Genomic DNA, 24,768 nt, shown 5'->3' with positions numbered 1-24,768 from the left:
AGATGAGTTAAATGAAGTGTGTGAAGAAGCGTGGGCTTCCCCTGATAAAAAACTAGTGATTTCTAAAAAGTTACTAATGGCGTACCCTTTCCCGCCAGAGGACAGGGTACGTTGGGAGACATCCCCGAGGGTGGATAAAGCGCTCACACGCTTGTCAAAAAAGGTGGCACTACCGTCTCAGGATACGGCCGCCTTAAAGGAGCCTGCGGATAGAAAGCAGGAGGCTATCCTGAAGTCTGTATATACACACTCAGGTACTATACTGAGACCTGCTATTGCTTCAGCATGGATGTGCAGTGCTGCAGCAGCGTGGTCTGATTCCCTGTCTGATAACATTGATTTCCTTGACAGGGACACTATATTGCTAACCATAGAGCATATTAAGGACGTAGTCTTATATATGAGAGATGCACAGAGGGATATTTGCCGGCTGGCATCTAGATTAAATGCAATGTCCATTTCTGCCAGGTGAGTATTATGGACTCGGCAGTGGACAGGTGATGCGGATTCTAAAAGGCATATGGAGGTTTTGCCTTAAAAGGGTAAGGAATTGTTTGGGGATGGTCTCTCGGACCTCGTTTCCACAGCGACAGCTGGGAAGTCGACATTTTTACCTCAGGTTCCCTCACAGCCTAAGAAAGCACCGTATTATCAGGTACAGTCCTTTCGGCCCCAGAAAGGCAAGCGGGTTAAAGGCACGTCCTTTCTGCCCAGAGGCAGGGGTAGAGGGAAAAAGCTGCACCATACAGCCAGTTCCCAAGAACAAAAATCCTCCCCTGCGTCCACTAAATCCACTGCATGACGCTGGGGCTCCACTTGTGGAGCTAGGTGCGGTGGGGGCCCGTCTCCGGAACTTCAGCGACCGGTGGGTTCGCTCACAGGTATGGGTTCTACAAGTGGTATCTCAGGGATACAAGCTGGAATTCGAGATGTCTCCCCCTCGCCGTTACCTCAAATCAGCCTTGCCAGCTACTCCCCCAGACAGGGAGGTAGTGCTGGCGGCAATTCACAAGCTGTACCTCCAGCAGGTGATAATAAAAGTTCCCCTCCTTCAACAGGGACGGGGTTACTATTCCACAATGTTTGTGGTACCGAAACCAGACGGTTCGGTGAGACCCATTCTAAATTTGAAATCCTTGAACACTTGTATAAGGAAGTTCAAGTTCAAAATGGAATCGCTCAGGGCGGTTATTGCAAGCCTGGAAGAAGGGGATTACATGGTATCACTGGACATCAAGGATGCTTACCTACATGTCCCCATTTACCCACCTCACCAGGTATACCTCCATTTTGTGGTACAAGACTGCCATTACCAATTCCAGACGTTTCCGTTTGGTCTGTCCACGGCACCGAGGGTATTTACCAAGGTAATGGCCGAAATGATGATACTCCTTCGAAAGAAGGGAGTTATAATTATCCCATACTTGGACGATCTCCTTATAAAGGCGAGGTCCAGGGAGCAGTTGTTGGTCGGAGTAGCACTATCTCAGGAAGTGCTACAACAGCACGGCTGGATTCTGAATATTCCAAAGTCGCAGCTGGTTCCTACGACGTGTCTGCTGTTCCTGGGTATGATTCTGGACACAGAACAGAAGAAGGTGTTTCTCCCGGAGGAGAAGGCCAAGGAGTTGTCATCTCTGGTCAGAGACCTCCTGAAACCAAAACAGGTGTCGGTGCATCACTGCACGCGAGTCCTGGGAAAGATGGTAGCTTCTTACGAGGCAATTCCATTCGGCAGGTTCCATGCAAGGATCTTTCAGTGGGATCTGTTAGACAAGTGGTCCGGATCGCATCTTCAGATGCATCGGCTGATCACCCTGTCCCCGAGGGCCAGGGTGTCTCTGCTGTGGTGGCTGCAGAGTGCTCATCTTCTCGAGGGCCGCAGATTCGGCATACAGGACTGGGTCCTGGTGACCACGGATGCAAGCCTCCGAGGTTGGGGGGCAGTCACTCAGGGAAGAAACTTCCAAGGACAATGGTCGAGTCAGGAGGCTTCCCTACACATAAATATTCTGGAACTAAGGGCCATTTACAATGCCCTAAGTCAGACAAGACCCCTGCTTCAAAACCAGCCGGTGCTGATTCAGTCAGACAACATCACGGCGGTCGCCCATGTAAACAGACAGGGCGGCACAAGAAGCAGGATGGCGATGGCAGAAGCCACAAGGATTCTCCGATAGGCGGAAAATCACGTGATAGCACTGTCAGCAGTGTTCATTCCGGGAGTGGACAACTGGGAAGCAGACTTCCTCAGCAGGCACGACCTCCACCCGGGAGAGTGGGGACTTCATCCAGAAGTCTTCCAACTGATTGTAAACCGTTGGGAAAGGCCACAGGTGGACATGATGGCGTCCCGCCTAAACAAAAAGCTAAAAAGTTATTGCGCCAGGTCAAGGGACCCTCAGGCAATAGCTGTGGACGCTCTAGTGACACCGTGGGTGTACCAGTCGGTTTATGTGTTCCCTCCTCTTCCTCTCATACCAAAGGTGCTGAGGATAATAAGAAAGAGAGAGGAGTAAGAACTATACTCATCGTTCCGGATTGGCCAAGAAGGACCTGGTACCCGGAACTGCAAGTAATGATCTCAGAGGACACTTGGCCTCTGCCTCTCAGACAGGACCTGCTACAGCAGGGGCCCTGTCTGTTCCAAGACTTACCGCGGCTGCGTTTGACGGCATGGCGGTTGAACGCCGGATCCTGATGGAAAAGGGCATTCCGGTTGAAGTCATTCCTACGCTGATAAAAGCTAGTAAAGATGTGACAGCAAAGCATTATCACCGCATGTGGCGAAAATATGTTGCTTGGTGTGAGGCTATGAAGGCCCCCACAGAAGAATTTCAGCTGGGTCGATTTCTGCACTTCCTACAGTCAGGAGTGACTATGGGCCTAAAATTGGGTTCCATTAAAGTCCAAGTTTCGTCCCTGTCTATTTTCTTTCAAAAAGAACTGGCTTCACTGCCTGAAGTTCAGACATTTGTTAAGGGAGTGCTGCATATTCAGCCCCCTTTTGTGCCCCCAGTGGCACCTTGGGATCTCAACGTTGTGTTAGATTTCCTAAAATCACATTGGTTTGAGCCACTTCAGACCGTGGAATTAAAATATCTCACGTGGAAAGTGGTCATGCTTTTGGCCTTGGCTTCGGCTAGGCGGGTGTCAGAATTGGCGGCTTTGTCCTGTAAAAGCCCCTATCTGATCTTCCATATGGACAGAGCAGAATTGAGGACGCGTCCCCAATTCCTCCCTAAGGTGGTATCAGCGTTTCATTTGAACCAACCTATTGTGGTGCCTGCGGCTACTCGGGACTTGGAGGCCTCCTAGTTGCTGGACGTAGTCCGGGCCCTGAAAATCTATGTTTCCAGGACGGCTAGAGTCAGAAAGACTGACTCGCTGTTTATCCTGCATGCACCCAACAAGCTTGGTGCTCCTGCTTCTAAGCAGACTATTGCTCGCTGGATCTGCTCCACGATTCAACTTGCACATTCTGCGGCTGGACTGCCGCATCCTAAATCAGTAAAAGCCCATTCCACGAGGAAGGTGGGCTCTTCTTGGGCGGCTGCCCGAGGTTTCTCAACTTTGCCGAGCTGCTACCTGGTCGGGATCAAACACGTTTGCAAAATTCTACAAGTTTGATACCCTGGCTGAGGAGGACCTTGAGTTTGCTCATTCAGTGCTGCAGAGTCATCCGCACTTTCCCGCCCGTTTGGGAGCTTTGGTATAATCCCCATGGTCCTTACGGAGTTCCCAGCATCCACTAGGACGTCAGAGAAAATAAGAATTTACTCACCGGTAATTCTATTTCTCGTAGTCCGTAGTGGATGCTGGGCGCCCATCCCAAGTGCGGATTGTCTGCAATACTTGTATATAGTTATTGCCTAACTAAAGGGTTATTGTTATGAGCCATCTGTTAGTGAGGCTCAGTTGTTATTCATACTGTTAACTGGGTATAGTATCACGAGTTGTACGGTGTGGCTGGTATGAGTCTTACCCGGGATTCCAAATCCTTTCCTTGTTGTGTCAGCTCTTCCGGGCACAGTTTCCCTAACTGAGGTCTGGAGGAGGGGCATAGAGGGAGGAGCCAGTGCACACCAGTAGTCCTAATTCTTTCTTAGAGTGCCCAGTCTCCTGCGGAGCCCGTCTATTCCCCATGGTCCTTACGGAGTTCCCAGCATCCACTACGGACTACGAGAAATAGAATTACCGGTGAGTAAATTCTTATTTTATCTAGCTGCTTCTAGAAGATAATACGTTGAATCTGATTGGTTGCTCTGGGCAACATCATCAGTTCTAAAAAACTCCCACCTTAGTAAATTTACCCCATAGTGTGTACACACTGTGCTTTCTTACAAAGATGTAGTCAGTGGCCACATCCAGGAGTTCAACGGAGTACCCAAAAGAAACGGGAATTGTGTTCTAGAGGGCAGAGCGCTTGTAGTACGGGCTTCTGCCGCTAAGTGAATGTTCGTGGAACAATTCTGAGCCAGGAAGCTCAGGAAAAACTATTCCCGAATTGTGATGAACAGGTGACTGGTTCTTACATCATGACAACACATCTGCCCACACAGCGCTGATTGTTAAGCAATTTTTAACCAAGAACGACATGACACCTCTTGCTCCCCCCCTCCCCATATTCATCCGTTCTTACCCAATGCAATGAGACCTTAAAGGAAAACGTTTTACTGATATTGAAGAGACGAAACAAAAAAAGGCAAAAGTCGTGAAAGGCATTAACAAAGATGAGTTGAAAAAAATGTTTTGAGCAATTGAAAAAACGTTTTGACAAATGTATTGATTCAAGTGGAGAGTACTTTGAGGCTGACTGAAGCTTCAAAATGTACAAATAAATAAATAGTTAATCAGTAAATCCTGTTTCTTTTTTGTCACCCCTCGTACATGGGCAGACTAGATGGGCCAAGCGGTTCATATATACCGTCAAATTTTTTTGCTATGACGTCACAAAGGCTCAGTCTTACGCTGCAAATCTGCAAGCACGAAAGACCCATTTTTTTTTCTGCAGTTTTAAGATTTATGCCCGTAGTCACTACGGGAAGTAATTATGAGGTCGGCAGCCGCTATGTCGACGGTGACAATGTGGATCCCAGAATGCAGCCGCCAGCATGCTGAAAAGGCTAATATGCTACTTACATGCTGTTACCCAGATAGCCATTACCGCTGTAAAGTTACTAAAGCATCTTTACAGTTGTAATGCAGATTCAGTCGTCATGCTTCAAGTAGCACGTTAGCACAGTTTTGTTGTGTATGGATTGCTGTTTTGTTTCTGGTTCGTAACCATAGCACTAAGATTCATGTACTGTTATGCTTTTGGGGAAAAAAAAAAATCGGGGTCTGCTTCCAAGTGTTCCTTCAAAGCACGGCACGCAGCCAGGCGATTGTCTCTCTGGTCAGCGCTGAGAACGTGAGGCACAAATTTTGCTGCAAAACGTTTCTGCTGCTTGTAGAATAACAACAGTTTCCACCTAATTTTTCCCCCAAAAGGAAACAAAACTTCACAGCAGCACGTTGTTCGTGTGAATCAGCCATCACAAAAATAGACGACAGAGTGAATAACTCATTGAAAGAAAAAATGACTGCAGTCAAACGATACCTTCCCCTGCAATGTCAGCGGGGATGCTGGCTCAAGAGTTCTGGAAACATTCAACTAGCGGCGGTAGCCCGTACTACAAGCGCCCCGCCCTCTAGAACACGATTCCTGTTTCTTTTGGGTACCCTCTCATAAGTAAGGGGAGGAAAAGCACATGAAGGAAGAGTGACCTGGCATCAGTAGCATCACAGATCCAGATACTTTAGCCAATCTAATACTTACATTCATTTGATCTTGCAGCATATTCTAGATTTAGGCGACCCAGTAGGACGCAAAAGTCAGATGTTAGAAGCGGTGTCAAGTTTGGGCATACATATACTGCCAATCCAGGCAGATATGGCCTTCTGTCACTATTGCCTCTTTAAGCACTGCTCTGATAACAACATACAAGTTCCGTTTGCTGTCTTTTTGGGTGTGGTATAGCACATATACCGTTCAAAGATAGATAGTCATTAGGTAGACACCATGTGATCGACGGTATTGTAAAGCTGGGTACATACCAGAACATGTAATGAGGGATAGATTCACTTTGTCCTTAATTTACATATATTAGGTCTCTAGCATTATCGTCAGTGCAGCAGGGTCGACCGGGTGACGCTGCTAACGATCACGGGCATCCGCAAATCTGGCATACACAGATATATCTACGGACGGATTGGGCAGTGTGTTGTGCATACACACATCCCGATCCATCGTGACTGACGTAACTAACTAGGAGGGCGTTTACATGCACCTGTCCAGTTGCACTGTCAGTCACCGCCGGCTTGTGCAGCTAGTGTGTGGGCGGTCGGCTGACCACCTGTACACGCATCACGATGCGCCAACATACAGTATCTTTAGATGTATCGTCCATCGGCTGTGCTGCAGGGCTGACACGATATGTCTGTGAACGATGACGTTCACAGACATATAGTATTTACACACTGGCCGACGGCCAGTGATATATATCAGCCGATCAATAGAACAGACGATATATTGGCCAGTGTGTACGCACCTTAAGAATATTATAGTGGACTGGCAGGTGTGGATGGTGGGTGTATTACAGTGGTTTGTGAGGAGGGGAGGGCATATATCATGGGTAGGGGGGGCTATCTTTTTATAATACCACTTACAGTGCATCCGGAAAGTACTCACAGCGCTTCACTTTCTGCAGCAGGTTACATTGGTTTCCACAGGGAAACTTAGGGATGTAGATTGGATCTTGATCCAAAGGCACCAACAGGCTAAAGCTTTAGGCTGTCCCAGGATGCATTGGGGCCTCCTCTTTAACCCCGCCCTAGAGCTAGCTCAGGCTCTCCCTCACTCCCTGACTGAGACGCTGGGCGCCATCTTCTAAGCATAGCTGCGTCTGGTCTCCGAGACTGCAGGGCAATGTCTCCCTTGTAATGCCGCCGGTATACAGAACTGTGACTACGCAATGAACTGACACTTCAGTAAATTCTTGTCATTGGTCTGCTTGAGTGCCGCTACTACTGCAAACATTTACATTGTGATATCTTGGGATTTCATCTGGATGGCACCGTAGCAAATTATCTTTGGTGAGAGGAGCGCTGGGCCTATTGATAGAGAGAGATCTCTCTCTCTCTGTCTATATATATCTATATCTATATCTATATCTATATCTATATATACATATATATATATATACATATATATATCTATATATATATATATATATATATATATATATCTATATATATATATATATATCTATATCTATATATATATATCTATATATATATCTATACATATATATATCTATATCTATATCTATATCTATATCTATATATATATATATATATATATATATATATATATATATATATATATATATACACACAAAAATATCCTTATCTTGCGCTCGTAGAACCAGCAGCACTACAGGCGAGACCTCCGTTGCCATATCTCAAACATGCATAGAATAGAAAAAACAGATCCTGAGCGCGCTCTGTTAGATGTATAGATAAAGCGGAAGTCCTTCCAAGTAGGTATATCTTATACTATGGATAATTGAATTTCTTGGGTTCCCTGCAGCGGATAACCCCTCACCAGAAAGTCACCCAAACAAATGGCCCAAGGCCAATTAGAATAAAAATATTTAATGCAAAGAAATTCATAAAAGTCTTTAGCATGAGAATTTTACAACAGGTTGTACATAGATTTTAGTAACTCTGACAACAGAGACATCCAGTAGGTAGATGTATAAACTCCCTCACCTTAGCAAGGTGTGCGCTTGGCAAAGGGAGTAATTTTCCTATCTGGAATACTGACTAATGACTGATAAACCCAACGCGTTTCGTCAGTTTGACTTCATCAGGGGTAACTTGTTTGGGGGAAAAGAAAATACCATTTAACGGTTTTCTTTTAAAAAAATTATAGTAGTTTAGAGAAGTAAATCAATAGGTACCTACCAAAAAATGTTTGTGTTGAAACACCTATAAACTCTGTAATTCTGCATAAAGAGTATTATGATCAACCTAAAGAAGAAAGAAACACAGGGGCTTTAAAGGAGGGTGTCTTCCTTAGGTATAATCAACATTAATGTAGAATAAAATTGAAAAGTATTATCATTATATAATTAAACTCATTGTATAAAAAAGGGGTAATATTCCTTTAAAAATTGACTTCATGGTCAGACTTTACTAAGTCCGCCTAGAAAATGATGATAACCTAAGAATAGTTATATGGCACATAGTTGACTGAGAGAAAATAGCCTTAGATAAGGTAAAAGTACTCCAAAAATACACATACCTGAACATATGGATTAGTTCGGTACACTCGGTTAAAATGCCTATTTTAAAAGTACAATAGTGTATCTATGAAGGAAGAGAGAACCAAAGTTTGGTTGGCATAGGGTGTATCAGCCATTGCAGTTTACATAAATAAATTGCAAAGTACATAATTAAATTCATGTAGAGAGTACATACCAACTGGTATATCCAGAAACAGAGTCAATAATTGCTATAAGCACTGGAACTCCCACATAGGACCCACAGTTGTATCTTTAAAGTCAAAAAAACATTTCACCCATTTGTTAATATATACACTCCAGTAACAGAATTACAACTGTAGCCTTTAAACATAAACATTACCAAAATGAATGGCACACTTACCCAGAGGATTTCTCAAACTGCAACCATGTGTGTAGGAGTTTCAGAATGAAATACTCCTCACACTGGCTGCTATTTAAGCTGGTAGTGTGATTACATCACTTCCCTTAATTAGTGAAATGTATATTAATTCTAGATGGTAAAAAGTATCTGTAAGTTAAACTTTAATATGACTGCCTTGCCCAATGAGATTGTTTATATGACTATGCCTAATAAGGATTGATAAACGGTGACTAAATCACAAGTTAACATTAAAAAGAAAAGTAAATTGATTGCAGCTGTGTGAGAAATTAATATGCGTTCCACCGGAACAGATCACATATGCACAGTGCGATCGAGTTCACTTCCTCCTATTGGCTCCTCTCCTGACTGCGACCCCCCGCGAGACTCCCGCTGACGTCACGGACTCCGTCAGCGCGCCGGGCTTCGCGTCTCCGACGTCGCTCGCGTCAGAGACCCTCGCCCACGGCGCCGTCTCCAGAGGCCGGACTATCCCGCGGTCTCGACAGTCATTGGCACTTGATCTTCAGGAGACGCCTCCATGCATCAGGTGGAACGCATATAGGAAGTAGATGCGTTCCACCTGTAAACCCTGGCTGCCCGTAGTTGATTTGTAAAGGACAAGAATTATATATAACAGGAGGAATGCAAACTAGAAGTAGATGCGGTCCACCGTTAGCAACTGGTATTAATGTTGTACTTTTATCAAATATAATGAATCTACATACTCGCCTACCTGATTATATTTATATATATATATATATATATATAATATATATATATATATATATATATATATATATATATATATATATATATATATATATATATATATATATAAGAACAGGTCCCTCCACAGCAACTCCAGCTATCTGTAAACGGTACCAGGGGGTTGTAGAAGGGAAGGGGTGGGGGGGGGGAGGCTGTAATACGACTGTGTGTCCTATTAAGGTGCACAGTCAGCGCTGATAAGGGGTCTCCCTTTGCTAAAAGCGCTGTGTGTGTGTTGGCTCCAATCTCTGTGTCTCGTCATTCTTGATGGGGAAATTCTGTCTGCCCTCACCTGTGTGTGTCTGTGTGTGTGTGTGGAGTGTTTGGTGGTCTCCTTTTAGCTGTGTCCAGGGACACTGTCATATGCTGCAGAAAATGTATCCTCCCAGGATGATCCCATTCCATGTAATCAGGATAGCACTGGTTTAGCACAGATACCAGCAAGGGAACCGGAGTGGTTTTCCTCTATCAAATCTTAGATTTCTCACATTTCGGACAGGGTTGCAAGTAATGAATCTGCAACTCAGGTATTACAGAGCTCTATGGCAGTATGGGCGGTTTCTGGTACCTCAGGACGCCCGGCTATATACCCCCACAAACGTCGCTTGTGCAGGGGTCACAAGACGACACGGATACCGATTCTGACACCACAGACGCTGATGGGGATGTGTTGCGGGGGTCCGCAGCTCTTGCAAAGGGGATGCAGTTGTTGATAGTGGCTATCAGGGATGTGTGGAATGTTAATGATACCACACCTGAGCAGGTTGAGGAGGCTTTTTTTCACTGAAAATAAAAAAGCCTCGCTAACCTTCCCTGCGTCAAAGTAATTGAATGCTATATTTGAAAAAGCATGGGTAAACCCTGAGGAAAAAATTCCAGGTCCCTAAAAGGGTCCAGGTGGCGTTTCCTTTCCCTGAGGAGGATAGGAAAAAATGAGAAAACCTGCCGATTGTTGACGCATCTGTGTCCAGACTCTCAAAGAAGGTGATTTTTACCTGTTCCAGGATCTACCACCTTAAAAGAGCCGGCTGATAGGAAAATTGGTAACATGCTTAAATCAATGTACACTGCTTCAGGGGCCATATTACGTCCCACTATTGCTACTGCATGGATTGCAAAGGCAATAGTAAATCCTTACTTGAGGATTTGGATACAATGGATAGGATGACGTTGCTTTATATTTCCGCAGCATACATGATTCAGCAGGTTTTATGGTAGAATCCATAAAAGACCTGGGTTCCATGGCTTCGGGAATATCTTCCATGTCTGTTTCAGCTCGTCGGGGACTGTGGCTGCGCCAGTGGTCGGCCGACGCAGAATCCAGGAAAAGTGTGGAGGCCCTACCCTATATAGGTCAGGCTCTCTCTTTGGGAAAGCTCTAGATGCGTTGATATCCACAACTACAGCAGGTAAGTCTCCGTTTCTTCTCTCAACAGCACTTGCTTTGAAGAAATCCTTCTCTTCATCTGCAATGCAGTCCTTTCGGCCTAACAGGTCTAGAAAGGTCAGAACGTCCAATACCTTCTTTAGGGGAGGTCGAGTTAGGTCCAAGAAACCTGCAGCTGCAGGTTCCCAGTAGCAAAAGCCTGCTTCAGGTACGCCAAAGTCCTCCGCATGACGGTGGACCGCATGGCCTGGAGATGGGCCCAGTAGGAGCCAGACTCGGACACTTCAGTCACGTCTGGGTATCGTCCGGCCTGGATCCCTGGGTGATAGATATTGTATCCCAGGGATACAGGCTGGAATTCCAAAGTCTCCCTCCTCATCGTTTTTTCAAATCAGGCTTACCAACTCTGTTGGCAGACAGCACTGTCCGAAAACTGGTGGAGGCACAGGTCATTGTGCCGGTACCACCTCACATGCAGAACAAAGGTTACTATTCAAACCTTTTCGTGGTACTGAAAGCGGATGGTTCGGTCAGGCCCATTCTGAACCTAAAATCATTGAACCCCTTTCTAAAGGAGTTCAAGCCAGTATGGCCTTTAAGGGGGACATTTTGTTTTGGGAAGACCTAAATAAAATAGTCTGAATTGGTGACTGCTAAGACTGCCTTTCTCCCAATTACTAATCCTTCTGCCCAGAAGAATAAAGGTACCACTTTTCTATCCTTTCGGCCTCAAGGGAAAGCAAAAGGTCCGGCATACCCGAGACAATCTCGTGCTCCCAAGACCACTAAGCCCAAGGCAAAGCAGTCCTAAACAAGACAAGCCTGCCGCATGACTGGGCGGGCCTCCCCCTGGGGGACCTCAGGGTGGGAGGCCGACTTCTGCAGTTCACCCAGGTCTGGTTAAAGACCACTTCAGACTCATGGGTGCGGGAAGTTGTCTCTCACGGGTACGCAGCCTTCAAGAGACGTCCCCCTTACCGGTTTTGCACCATGGTTATCCCTTCGGATCCGTTAAAGGCGCAAGCTCTGCAAAAGGTTGTGAGTTCCCTCCTGAATACAGGAGTGGTAGTGCCGGTACCTCTGTCCCACAGAGGCAGAGGTTCCTATTCGACCCTGTTTCTAGTTTAGAAACCCAATGGGTCTATCCGGCCTACAATCAACCAAGTTTGTGAGTGTCCAAGTTCCGTATGTAAACACTGCGCTCAATTGTACTTGTCATGGAACCCAGAGACTATATGGTATCTCTGGATATACAGGATGCGTACCTGCATATACCTATTGCCATGTCGTATCTGCGGTTTGCTATTGGCGATCTCCACTATCAGTTCCAGGCTCTGCCATCGGATCAGATCTCACATGATCACTTTGACTCCGGAGGTTCGTCTGTTGCTGACCTGGTGGCTACAGGATCAGCAATTGAGCAGGGGCCGTCCCTTCTGGATCACTGACTGGTTCACCAGTCTGAGGTGATGAGGTGCGGAGTTGGAGAAACACTTTTCAGGGTCACTGGACCAAGGAGGAATCACTTCTCCCACTATACATTCTGGAGTTGCGGGCTGTTTTCAATACATTAACTCTCGCCCTGCCTCTGGTACAAAACAGGCCAGTTCAATTACGGTCAGACAGTGCCGCCACGGTGGCATACATAAAGGCGGCACTCGAAGCCTCATCTGCCTGCAAATACGGCAGTGTTCATTCTGGGCATCCTAAACTTGGAAGTGGACTTCCTCAGTTGCCAGGACGTGCACCCCGGAGAGTGGAGTCTTCCTCCAGTAGTCTTTCAACTCCTAGTGGACAAGTGGGGCCTACCAGATGTAGACTTCATGGCATCTCGACACAATCACAAGGTTCCGGTCTTTGGATCAAGTACCATGGATCCTCAAGCAGCGGTCGTGGATGCACTGGCAATTCCATGAAACTTTCGGCTGCCCTATGTGTTCCCTCCAGTGTCACTCTGGCTCAGGGTCCTGCGGAAGTTCAAACAAGAAGGAGGATTTCTACTTCTAGTCGCTCCAGCGTGGCCCAGATGGCATTGGTTCTCAGACATGCAGGGTCTATCGACAGATCGTCCCCTTGTACTTCCTCAGTGCCCAGACATCCTCGTACAGGGCCCTTGTCTTTATCCGGACCTGGCCATACTGGCTTTGACTGCGTGGCTCTTGAAGCATCACTCCTGAAGGCCAAGGGATTTTCTAAAGCGGTCCTCCAAACTTTGTTGAAGGCCTGCAAACTGGCATCTTCCCGGATTTATTACAGGGTCTGGAATTCTTACTTCACCTGGTGTGCTGAAAGAATTATGATGCATACAGATTCAGAACTTCAGAATTCTGGCCTTTCCGCAATGCGGCCTGGACTTAGGCCTTCGTCTGGCCTCCTTCAAGGTTCCCATATTTGCCTTGTCGGTTAGGTTTCGGAGAAAGATTACGTCTATAGCTGATCATACATTCGCTCAGGGTGTCTTATGGATTCTGCCTCCCTATGTCCCTCCTGTGGCTCCATGGGATCTGTTGGTTGTCCTGAATTCCCTGCAAGAGTCTCTTTAGTCGGTGGACCTTAAATGGCTCACGGCCAAGGTCTTGTTTTTATTGGCTATTGCCTCTGCTAGAAGGGTGTCGGACTTAGGCGCATTGACCTGTCGTCCACCCTTTCTAGTAGTTCACCGTGACTGGGCGGTTCTGTGAACTCGACCAAGTTATTTGCCTAAGGTGGTGTCATCTTTTCACCTTATCGAAGAGATTGTGTTTCCGGCCTTTATTTCTTCAGACTTGTCTTCCAAAGAGCGTTCTTTGGATGTGGTAAGGGCTCTCCGTATATATGTGGAGAGGACTGCCTCTATCAGGAGGTCAGATTCCCTTTTTGTCCTGTTTGGTTTCCACAAACGTGGCTGGCCTGCGAATAAGCAAACTTTGGCCAGATGGATTAGAATGGTGATTGCACAAGCCTATGCGCAGGCTGGACTACCAGCTCCTGCTGCTATTAAAGCAAAGTCTATACTGTCTGTTGGACCTTCTTGGGCGGCCCGCTGCGGCGCTTCCACAGAACAATTGTGCATGGCGGCTACGTGGTACTCGTTGTACATGTTTCTTAGGTTCTATACCTTTGATACCTTCGCCTCCCAGGATGCTTCCTTTGGATGCCAGAGTCTCACATCTGCTAAGGTGCATCCCCTCCCATGAGGAACTGCTTTAGGACATCCCAATGTTTTCCTGTGGAAACCAATGTAACCTGCTGCAGAAAATGAGTTATGGTAGACTTACCATTGTTAATTCTCTTTTTGCAAGGTACTTTGGGTTCCACAGGGCGCCCACCATGACGCACCAAGTTTCTATGGGTTTGTATGGCATTAGCCGCTGGTCCCTTCTCCTCCTGTCGTGAGAATGCAGTTCTATGTGAATAACCTCTGCCTTCTCTCTTGCCTGCTCTTGCATTGGACTGTTAATGAAACTGAGCTCACAGTGCCTGTAAGTGGGGTTATAGAGGAAGCCCCAATGCATCCTGGGACAGACTAAAGCTTAGCATTTTGGTGCCTCTGGATCAAGATCCACTCTACACCCCAATGTTTCCCTGTGGAACCCAATGCACTTCGCAGAAAGAGAGTTAACAATGGTAAGTCTACCATAACACTCCTGTTTTTCCAAATTTTGTTATGTTTCAGCCTTATTCCAAAATGGAAGAAATTAAATTTTTCCCTCAAAATTCTACACACAATACCCCATAATGACAATGTGGGAAAAGGTGTGTTTTTTTATTTTTTACAAATCTATTAAAAATAAATCACATGTACATAAGTATTCACAGCTTTTGCTCAATACTTTGTTGATGTACATTTGGCAGCAATTACAGCCTCAAGTGTTTTTGAATATGATGCCACAAGCTTGGCACACCTATCTTTGGGCAGTTTCGCCCATTCCTCTTTGCAGTATCTCTCAAGCTCCATCAGGTTGGATGGGAAGCGTTGGTGCACAACTATTTTCAGATCTATCCAGAGATGTTCATTTGGATTCAAGTCTGGGCTTTGGCTGGGCCACTCAAGGACATTCACAGAGTTGTCCTGAAGCCACTCCTTTGATACCTGGGCAGTGTGCTTAGGGTCATTGTCCTGCTTAAATAATGAACTGTTTCCCCAGTCTGAGGTCAAGAGCGCTCTGAAGCAGGTTTTCATCCAGGATGTCTCTGTACATTGCTGTATTCATATTTCCCTCTATCCTGACTAGTCTCTCAGTTCCTGACGCTGAAAAAACATCACCATGCTTCACTGTAGGGATGGTATTATAATATTCAATAATAATTTTATTTATATAGCGCTCTTTCTCCAATAGGACTCAAGGCGCTTAATAGATGCATAGCATAATGGGATCCGGTCTGAAGATCGACAGTGTCTAGGTCGACAGGGTAAGAAGGTCAACATGTTCTAGGTCAAAAGGTCGACATGAGTTTTAAAAAAAAAAAAAAATTTTTTTTTTTTTTTTAACTTTTTCATACTTAACGATCCACGTGGACTACGATTGGAACGGTAATCTGTGCCGAGCGAAGCGAGGGGACATGGTGCACTAATTGGGGTTCCCGGTCACTCTACGAATAACACGACACCAAAAAAACAAAAACAAAAAACCCCTCATTTCGACCTTTTCACCTGTCGACCTTCAGACCCTGTTGACCTTCTGTCCCTGTCGACCTAGTGACTGTCGACCTATAGTGGTCGACCTAAATATTGTCGACCTAGACACTGTCGATCTAATGAACCGCACCCAGCATAATATAGTACAGAAAATAATGAAGTACATTTTCATAATATACAGAAACATGAAGATACTAAAAGGGACATTATGGAAATGCTTGAGTAAACAGGAAAGTCTTGAGTCTAGTTTTGAAGGATTCTATAGTTGGGGCCTCTCGCACTGTGCGGGGAAGTGAGTTCCATAGAGTCGGAGCCGCATGACTAAAAGCTCAACCCCCAGATGAATTACGGGAGATTCTAGGTACTGCTAAAAGTCCTTCATCTACAAATCGCAGTAATCGAGTGTGGCAGTATGGGGTCAGAAGCTTCTTCAGGTACCTTGGGCCCTGGTCATATAGTGCTTTGAAACTTAGTAAACCAATCTTGAAGATGATTCGTCATCTTACAGGCAGCCAGTGAAGGGAGTAGAGGATGGGTGTTATGTGGCTAGAACGGGGCTGGTTGGTTAACAGCGGCAGCTGCGTTTTGCACCAGCTGTAAGCGGTGCAATTCTTTTACTGGGAGACCAAGGTATAGGGCATTACAGTAGTCTAATGATACAAATGCATGTATGACTTTTGGCAGATCATCTGAGGGAATTAAATGCTATGTTCCTCAGGTGAAAGAATAAGGATTTGATTGTGGCTGATATCTGATGTTTAAGTGTCAAGCCACCATCCATGACAACGCCAAGATTCCACACACGATCAGTGGTCTGTAATTCTGAATCCCCGAGTGTAAGTCCAGTTGGTTGGCTATGCTGCAGTCTTGTCCTTTGATTTTGGTGGCCTATCATAAGGACCTCTGTTTAATCCTGGTTCAATTGCAGCCAACTGGCGCTCATCCACTCCTGGAGCTCAGCTAGACAGGCATTTAGGGTTGCTATTGGGTTATCAGTGTGTATCATCTGCATAGCAGTGGTAGACCAGGCCATGGCACCTGGTTATTTTACCCAATGGGAGCATGTATACTGCAAAAAGCATGGGGGATAGTATAGAACCTTGTGGGACAATGGCACTGATGGTGAGGAGTATACTCCAGATGACTCTCTGTCACATGCTTGTGAGAAATGGTTTGAACCAGCTTAGTACTCTGCCAACCAGACCACAGAAATGTATCGGTCACTCAATCAGAAGCCCATGGTCCACGGTATCAAATGCTGCAGAGAGATCCAGAAGGATTAATATTGATCAGATCATCATTTAACACACACACACACACACACACACACACACACACACACACACACACACACACACACACACACACACACACACACACACACACACACACACACACACACACACCAGGGCTGTTTCAGTGCTATGTCCTCTCCTGAATCCTGACTGACCTGGTGATGAGCGGTGCCTGGTTTCCTCCAAACATGACGCCTGGCATTCACGCCAAAGAGTTCCATCTTTGTCTCATCAGACCAGAGAATTTTGTTTCTCATGGTCTGAGAGTCCTTCAGGTGCATTTTGGCAAACTCCAGGCGGGCTGCCATGTGCGTTTTACTAATGAGTGGCTTCCATCTGGCCACTCTACCATACAGCCCTGATTGGTGGATTGCTCCAGAGATTGTTGTCCTTCTGGAAGGTTCTCCTTTCTCCACAGAGGAATGCTGTAGCTGTGACAGAGTGACTATCGGGTTCTTGGTCACCTCCCTGACTAGGGCCATTCTTCCCCGATCACTCAGTTTAGACGCCTGGCCAGCTCTAGGATGAGTTCTGGTGGTTCCGAACTTCTTCCGTTTATGGATGATGGAGGCCACTGTGCTCATTGAGACCTTCAAAGCAACAGATATTTTTCTGTACCCTTCCCCAGATTTGTGACTCAAGGCTATCCAGTCTCGGAGGTCTACAGACAATTCCTTTGACTTCATGCTTGGTTTGTGGTCAGACATGCACTGTCAAGTGTGGGACCTTATATAGACAGGTGTGTGCCATTCCAATTCATGTCCAATCAACTGAATTTACCACAAGTGGACTCCAAGCTGTAGGAACATCTCAAGGATGATCAGTGGAAACATGATGCACCTGAGCTCAATTGTGAGCTTCACGGCAAAGGCTGTGAATACTTATGTACATGTGATTTCTTATTTTTTTTATTTTTAATAAATTTGCAAAAATCTCAAACTTTTTTTCACATTGTCATTATGGGGTATTGTGTGTAGAATTTTGAGGACAAAAATTATTCCATGCTGGAATAAGGCTGTAACATAACAAAATGTGGAAAAAGTGAAGCGCTGTGAATACTTTCCGGATGCCCTGCATACCTCCCAACATGGCCCTCTCCAGGAGGGACAAAATGCTCTGCTTCTGGACTTTTCTCTTAATTTATGATTGCCGGCACCTGTTTTGAACCGGTTAATGGATAAGAAAGGTGTTTCAGCACAGGTGATGGCAATCATGAATTAAGAGGGAAGTCCAGGAGCAGAGCATTCTGTCCCTCCTGGATAGGATCATGTTGGGAGGTATGGCACTGTATGACTAGTAACTGCTGAATAGGTCCTTGGCTTGTAGCTAGAGTGCACACACTGGGATAGATGCGGACTGATTTACGTCCTTACAACTTGTGTATACTCTGAAATACAGCCTTATTCATTTGAAACAGAATACTCTTCCCCTACATAAAGCCTGGCCTGCTGTGAAACCAGTTGATATTTGCATTCTGAAACACCTGGGGTGCCTGTTTTCCATCATTCACTCCCCCTCTTGACATAAACTGCCTACATTATTAGCATAACCGGAAATATGTCTTTCTAGACTTCGCTTTTGAACCTTGTGTAGGGCTAGTGCAAGTGTGCTCTGAAGATGATGATGACGAGCAAGAAGCCAATTGTACAGTTAGGGGGCAGAAGGCTACAATTTTGCATACAGGCGCTTACACGTAATACTTGCCATGCACGCAATGCAGTAGCACACGCTCCCAATTTCTTTCCAACTTCATGTCCGGCCTCAATTTTTCTTTTTAATTTTGTTGCTGTTACCCATTTATCATCCAGATGCAATAAAGAATATTGGAAACAGCTACTCCAAATAAAACTCTATATAGTGTATTCTACAGAATAAAAGGTATCCCAGCAGTAATCTATGGCATGTATAAAATGCTTTCCTGACCACATTTTCTGAACTCAAACAGTTAAAGAATAATTCCACCTACTGTAAATATTATTTTATTGCAATATTCCTGATCAGCTGACGTGTCACCAAGACATGTACATGTAAGAATCCACAGTTGCGGCTTCCTTATTGTGTACTATTCTGACCTGCCCACTCTCTTTCTGAATACACATCCAGGCAGTAGTTTATTTAATGGGCACGTGAGTGTTAGAACTGGATTATGGAATGGAAGAAGGTGGCCCAGTCTGATGAGTCACATTTTTCTTTTACATCGTGTGAGCAGCCAGGTACATGTGCGTCGTTTACTTGGGGAAGAGAATAGAGATGGCACCAGGATGCACTATGGGAAGAAACAAGCCAGCGAAGACAGTGTGATGCTCTGGGCAGTGTTCTACTGGGAAACCTTGGGTCCTGGCATTCATGTGGATATTACTTTGAAACTCCCCACCTACCTAAACAGTATGGCAGACCAATTGCACCCCTTCTTGGCAACTGTATTACATGGTGGCAGTGGCACCTTTCAGCAGGATAATGTGCCCTACCACACTTCAAAAATTGTTCAGGAATGATTTGAGGAACATGACAAAGAGTTCAAGGTATTGACTTGGCCTCCAAATTCCCCAGATCTCAATCCAATCATGCATCAGTGGGATGTGCTGAAAAAAAAGTGTGAGCCATGGAGGACCCACCTCACAACTTACATGTGTTGAGTCCATGCGAAGGATCAAAGCTGCTTGATTGTATGAGGGGTGCCCTGCACAGTGATAGGCAGGTAGTTTTAATGTTATGGCTGATCAATTTATAGCAGTACCAGACAAGTCACTGCTGCAATTACCGAAGTACTGACCACTTGCCAGGCAAAAAACAAACTGTCCCAACACGATAGTAGTGTAATGCTTAGTGGCAGGGCCCATGTAAAAGTATACTGCACAGGACGGATAGCCTGCACATGCAAAAGATTTGCAGCCATGTCCATACTGGGCATGAATGAGCTGATGAGTCTGCACATGCCCAGGGAACAATCTACTGTGCTTGCTGTACTCCGCATGTATCGTAATAGAAATATAAACTATATTATTGCAATAGAAATAAGCTGAGTTCTTGTCATTGTTTATCATATGTTGACGGCTGATTGGCTGGTCATTTATCACTCTTTATCCGTCTCCACTTCATCTCTTGTTAACGCTTAATAAATTTGGGCCGTTATCTTTTATTTACAGAAAAGTCGCTCATGAGTAGAACTTTAACCTTTTTAGGAACATGTTCTTCTCTTATATGATTGGAATAAGGAAGCGGCACAACACAAATACTTACACAATTGAGCCAGTCCCAGGGGCATCGATTACTGAGTACACAACCATAGTTCTCTGCTGCTTGGCAGCAATCCAACTCAAATGTCACCCTGCTCTCAGAGGGCACACAGTCACAGTTTCCACAGAGTTTGCATAACAGGTGAAGGCTGGCCTATAAGGCCTATCCTCACAACCTTTTGTGCTGTGCTTTATTTAAGAAGATAAAACGTCAATTAAACCTAAATTTGAAGAGAAACTTGATTGATAATGCAATAAAGGAAACGACCATCGTAATCTACTTTCAGTCTTGTGTTATTTATACAGAAAATAGTTTAAACCTACCGAGCATGTACTGTAATTAAATATACATTGGTTATGTAAATCTGATTGTAGAATTTTTACTTAATAATGTAGCATGATCCACCGTGGCAAATTTGTATGTGCCTAGGGGTGCCACTTGTTGAGGGCGGCAGAGCGGCCATCCACCGCCTGTTGCACGCTGCATCTGGGCAGCAGACCTTTTTTTTTTTTCCCACCAGGAATGGAGAGGACGAGAGGGAGAGAAGTGTTAGCAGCGGGAGGGGGGGCTGGAGCAACACTGGATCAAGTCGGCAGCTGTCAGAGAGATCGGTGGAGCTGCTGCAGATCTCCAGCTGCTTGTAAGGTGAGCGTGTGTGTTCAGTAGGGGGATATAGTGCAGGAGGGGGGGCAGTGAGGTTTGGAGTAGCAGATATGTGGGCAGTGAGGTATGATGGGGTAGTGAGCTGAGATTGGGGAGTCAGTATGGTGTGGGGGGCAGTGATGTGTGAGGAGAGCAGTGTGAGCTGTGGAGGCGGGGGGTAGGGCAGTGAGTTATGGAGAGAACTGGAGAGAGCTATGAAAGGTACTGATGAGGCTATGGGGAAATACAGTGCATCTGGAAAGTATTCACAGCGCTTCACTTTTTCCACATTTTATTATGTTACAGCTTTATTCCAAGCTGGAATAAATGCATATTTAATCACATGTACATAAGTATTCACAACCTCTGCTCAATACTTTGTTGATGCACTTTTGGCAGCAATTACAACCTCAAGTCTTTTTGAGTATGATGCCACAAGCTTGGCATACCTATCTTTGGCCAGTTTCACCCGATCCTCTTTGCAGCACCTCCCAAGCTCCATCGGGTTGGATGGGAAGCGTCGGTGCACAGCCATTTTCAGATCTCTTCAGAGATGTTCAATCGGATTCAAGTTTGGGCTCTGGCTGGCCCACTCAAGGACATTCACAGAGTTGTCCTGAAGCCACTCCTTTGATATCTTGGCTGTGTGCTTAGGGTCGTTGTCCTGCTGAAAGATGAACCGTCGCTCCAGACTGAGGTCAGGAGCACTCTGGAACAGGTTTTCATCCAGGATATGTCTGTACATTGCTGCATTCATCTTTCCCTCTATCTTGACTAGTCTCCCAGTTTCTGCCGCTGAAAAACATGGTATTGGCCTGGTGATGAGCGGTGCCTGGTTTCCTCCAAACATGATGCCTAGCATTCACACCAAAGAGTTTCATTTTTGTCTCATCAGACCTGAGAATTTTGTTTCTCATGGTCTGAGAGTCCTTCAGGTGCATTTTGTCCTTCTCTCTCCACAGAGGAACGCTGTAGCTGTGACAGAGTCACCTCCCTGACTAGAGCCCTTCTCCCCCGATAGCTCAGTTTAGATGGCTGACCAGCTCTAGGAAGAGTCCTGGTGGTTCCGAACTTCTTCCATTTACGGATGATGGAGGCCACTGCTCAATGGGACCATCAAAGCAGCAGATATTTTTCTGTACGCTTCCCCAGATTTGTCTCTGAGGTCTACAGACAATTCCCTTCATTCTTGGTTTGTGCTCAGACATGTAATGTCAAGTGTGGGACCTTATATAGACAGGTGTCTGCCTTTCCAAATCAAGTCCAGTCAACTGAATTTACTACAGGTGGACTCCAATTAAGCTGTAGGAACATCTCAAGGATGATCAGTGGAAACAGGATGCACCTGAGCTCAATTTTGAGCTTCAAGGCAAAGATTTTAGTTTTTATTATTAAATAATTTGCAAAAATCTCAAACTTTTTTCACGTTGTCATTATGGGGTATTGTGTGCAGAATTTTGAGGGAAAAAATGAATTTATTCCATTTTGGAATAAGCCTGTAACATAACAAAATGTGGAAAAAAGTGAAGCCCTACGAATACTTTCCGGATGCATTGTATGGAGGGAGGTCACCGTTAAAGACATCATTTTTTTTTTAAATGTGTTGTGTCCAGGGGCGGCCTGACTCTTAAATCCGCCTCTGATGATTCAGTGTCGGCAGTGTTACAAAATCCAGGCATAGTGCACCAGTGCACAGTCCACATTCCTGTCATCACACACTTGGGTTATTAGCTGGAAAGCCACATAATTGGTGACTCTGGGCTGTGACATGCATACTTATAACTACCTTCCTGAGACCATTTGTGTGCTTTGAGTTTAACACCCACCCTTATTGGCTGGTCTCCTTCTACAGCAATTTATTTTTAATTTTTTTTATTTTTATCTTATTTACAGTGTTGCGGGGATTAATTTTACATACACAATATATTGTGTGATTTACAAAACACATCAGGTCCAATACCAGTATGAATGAGCCCACAGCCAACTCATTGTATGCCACCAGCGCTGCACCCGCTGCCAATATCCCTGTACATAACAGTTACGTAGTGTATAATCGGGTCCCAGCAGGAGAGGAAGGTGGGGCTGTTCTTCCCTCTCCTCCTCCCCTCTCAAGCATGTCCACCCCACAGACTCACTGGTGCCGGAATCCAGTCTCTAGGTCGACAAGACTTAGGTCTAGGTCGACCACTATTGGTTGACAGTAACTAGGTCGGCATTTTCTAGGTCGAAATGTCGACATGAGTTTTTTTTTTTTTTTTACTTTTTCATAAGTTACGATCCACGTGGACTACGATAGAAAACGGTAACCTGCCCGAAGCTGCGAGGATACACGGTGCACTAATTGGTGTTCCCAGTCACTGTACGGCGAAAACGACACCAAAAAAGATAATAAAAACTCATGTAGACCTTTTGACCTGTCAACCTAGACCCTGTCGACCTACAATCCCTGACGAATAGTGGTCAACGTAGACACTGTCGACCTTCAATACCACACCCCTGATGCCATGCTGTAGATTGTGAAGGGTGAGGAGGGGACGATTTCCCATCTCCTCCCCTCTCCTCTCAAGCGCCGCCTTCTCCTACCAGACGTTGTGCTGCTCCTGATGATTGTGATGCTGAGTGCCCCTCCGATTGGGGAGGAGGGACCACTCTCAGCCCCTCCCCCCCAGACCTAGCAGTGCAGCTGATGCGGATGGTCCGGGTGAGGAGGGGCAGGGCTTTCAGCTCCTCCCCCTACTGTTTATATCTCTGCCCCGCTACCTCTCTCCATGTAGCTGTTCTTGGGCACTGGGGATCTGAGCACGCTACTCCAAGATCTTGTGACCATCCCTGCCACCCACATTATGGGAGGGAAGGAGAAGCAAATGAAGTACTGTGCCTGACACAGTCAGCCATTTCCCCGCGCAGCAGCAGCCCCTGGTAGGTAATAAACTGAGTAGTTTCATGTGTTTTTTTTTTTTTTTTTTTTTCTATTTACACGTTGGAGATGAATATATCTTTATTAATTTCTATTACCCAGTCCAAGAAGGGGTTTGTATCCCCACTGCGGACGTGAATATGTAACATATATTCTTTTCATGACCAGACATAAAGGGCATTAGATGTGGAGCATCACTTGGGGGTGTCAGTGGCAGAATATTTATTTATTTCTCTATCGTCCTAGTGGATGCTGGGGTTCCTGAAAGGACCAAGGGGGATAGCGGCTCCGCAGGAGACAGGGCACAAAAAGTAAAGCTTTAGGATCAGGTGGTGTGCACTGGCTCCTCCCCCTATGACCCTCCTCCAAGCCTCAGTTAGATTTTTGTGCCCGGCCGAGAAGGGTGCAATCTAGGTGGCTCTCCTAAAGAGCTGCTTAGAAAAGTTTAGCTTAGGTTTTTTATTTTACAGTGAGTCCTGCTGGCAACAGGATCACTGCAACGAGGGACTTAGGGGAGAAGAAGTGAACTCACCTGCGTGCAGGATGGATTGGCTTCTTTGGCTACTGGACATTAGCTCCAGAGGGACGATCACAGGTACAGCCTGGATGGTCACCGGAGCCTCGCCGCCGGCCCCCTTGCAGATGCTGAAAAGAGAAGAAGGTCCAGAATCGGCGGCAGAAGACTCCTCAGTCTTCTTAAGGTAGCGCACAGCACTGCAGCTGTGCGCCATTGCTCTCAGCACACTTCACACGGCAGTCACTGAGGGTGCAGGGCGCTGGGAGGGGGGCGCCCTGGGAGGCAATGTAAACCTATTTTTTGGCAAAAAATACCTCACATATAGCCTCCGGGGGCTATATGGAGATATTTAACCCCTGCCAGAATCCGTTGAAGAGCGGGAGACGAGCCCGCCGAAAAAGGGGCGGGGCCTATCTCCTCAGCACACAGCGCCATTTTCCCTCGCAGAAAGGCTGGAGGGAAGGCTCCCAGGCTCTCCCCTGCACTGCACTACAGAAACAGGGTTAAAACAGAGAGGGGGGGCACTAATTTGGCGTTAGAAATATATAAAAAGATGCTATAAGGGAAAACACTTATATAAGGTTGTCCCTATATAATTATAGCGTTTTTTGGTGTGTGCTGGCAAACTCTCCCTCTGTCTCTCCAAAGGGCTAGTGGGTCCTGTCCTCTATCAGA

The 24,768-nt window shown here is 45.7% G+C and overlaps 1 protein-coding gene and 1 long non-coding RNA gene across 2 annotated transcripts in view; one reads left to right on the top strand and one right to left on the bottom strand.

Annotated features, from left to right (window-relative positions):
• LITAF (lipopolysaccharide induced TNF factor) overlaps nt 1-24,768 on the top strand; it is a 134,295-nt gene that overhangs the window by 16,058 nt on the left and 93,469 nt on the right. The gene's annotated exons all lie outside the window — the stretch shown is intronic.
• LOC134943638 (uncharacterized) lies at nt 7,728-8,749 on the bottom strand. Its single transcript, XR_010181649.1, has 4 exons — nt 8,713-8,749; nt 8,527-8,601; nt 8,351-8,415; nt 7,728-8,076 (listed from the first exon to the last, which is right to left on the bottom strand). It is a non-coding gene; the product is annotated as an uncharacterized LOC134943638 (long non-coding RNA).

Source organism: Pseudophryne corroboree, chromosome 7, assembly GCF_028390025.1.
Source record: "Pseudophryne corroboree isolate aPseCor3 chromosome 7, aPseCor3.hap2, whole genome shotgun sequence".
NCBI classification, from domain to species: Eukaryota; Metazoa; Chordata; class Amphibia; order Anura; family Myobatrachidae; genus Pseudophryne; species Pseudophryne corroboree.
The sequence above is the reverse complement of the archived record's forward strand: the minus strand, read 5'-3'. Positions and strand labels throughout refer to the sequence as shown.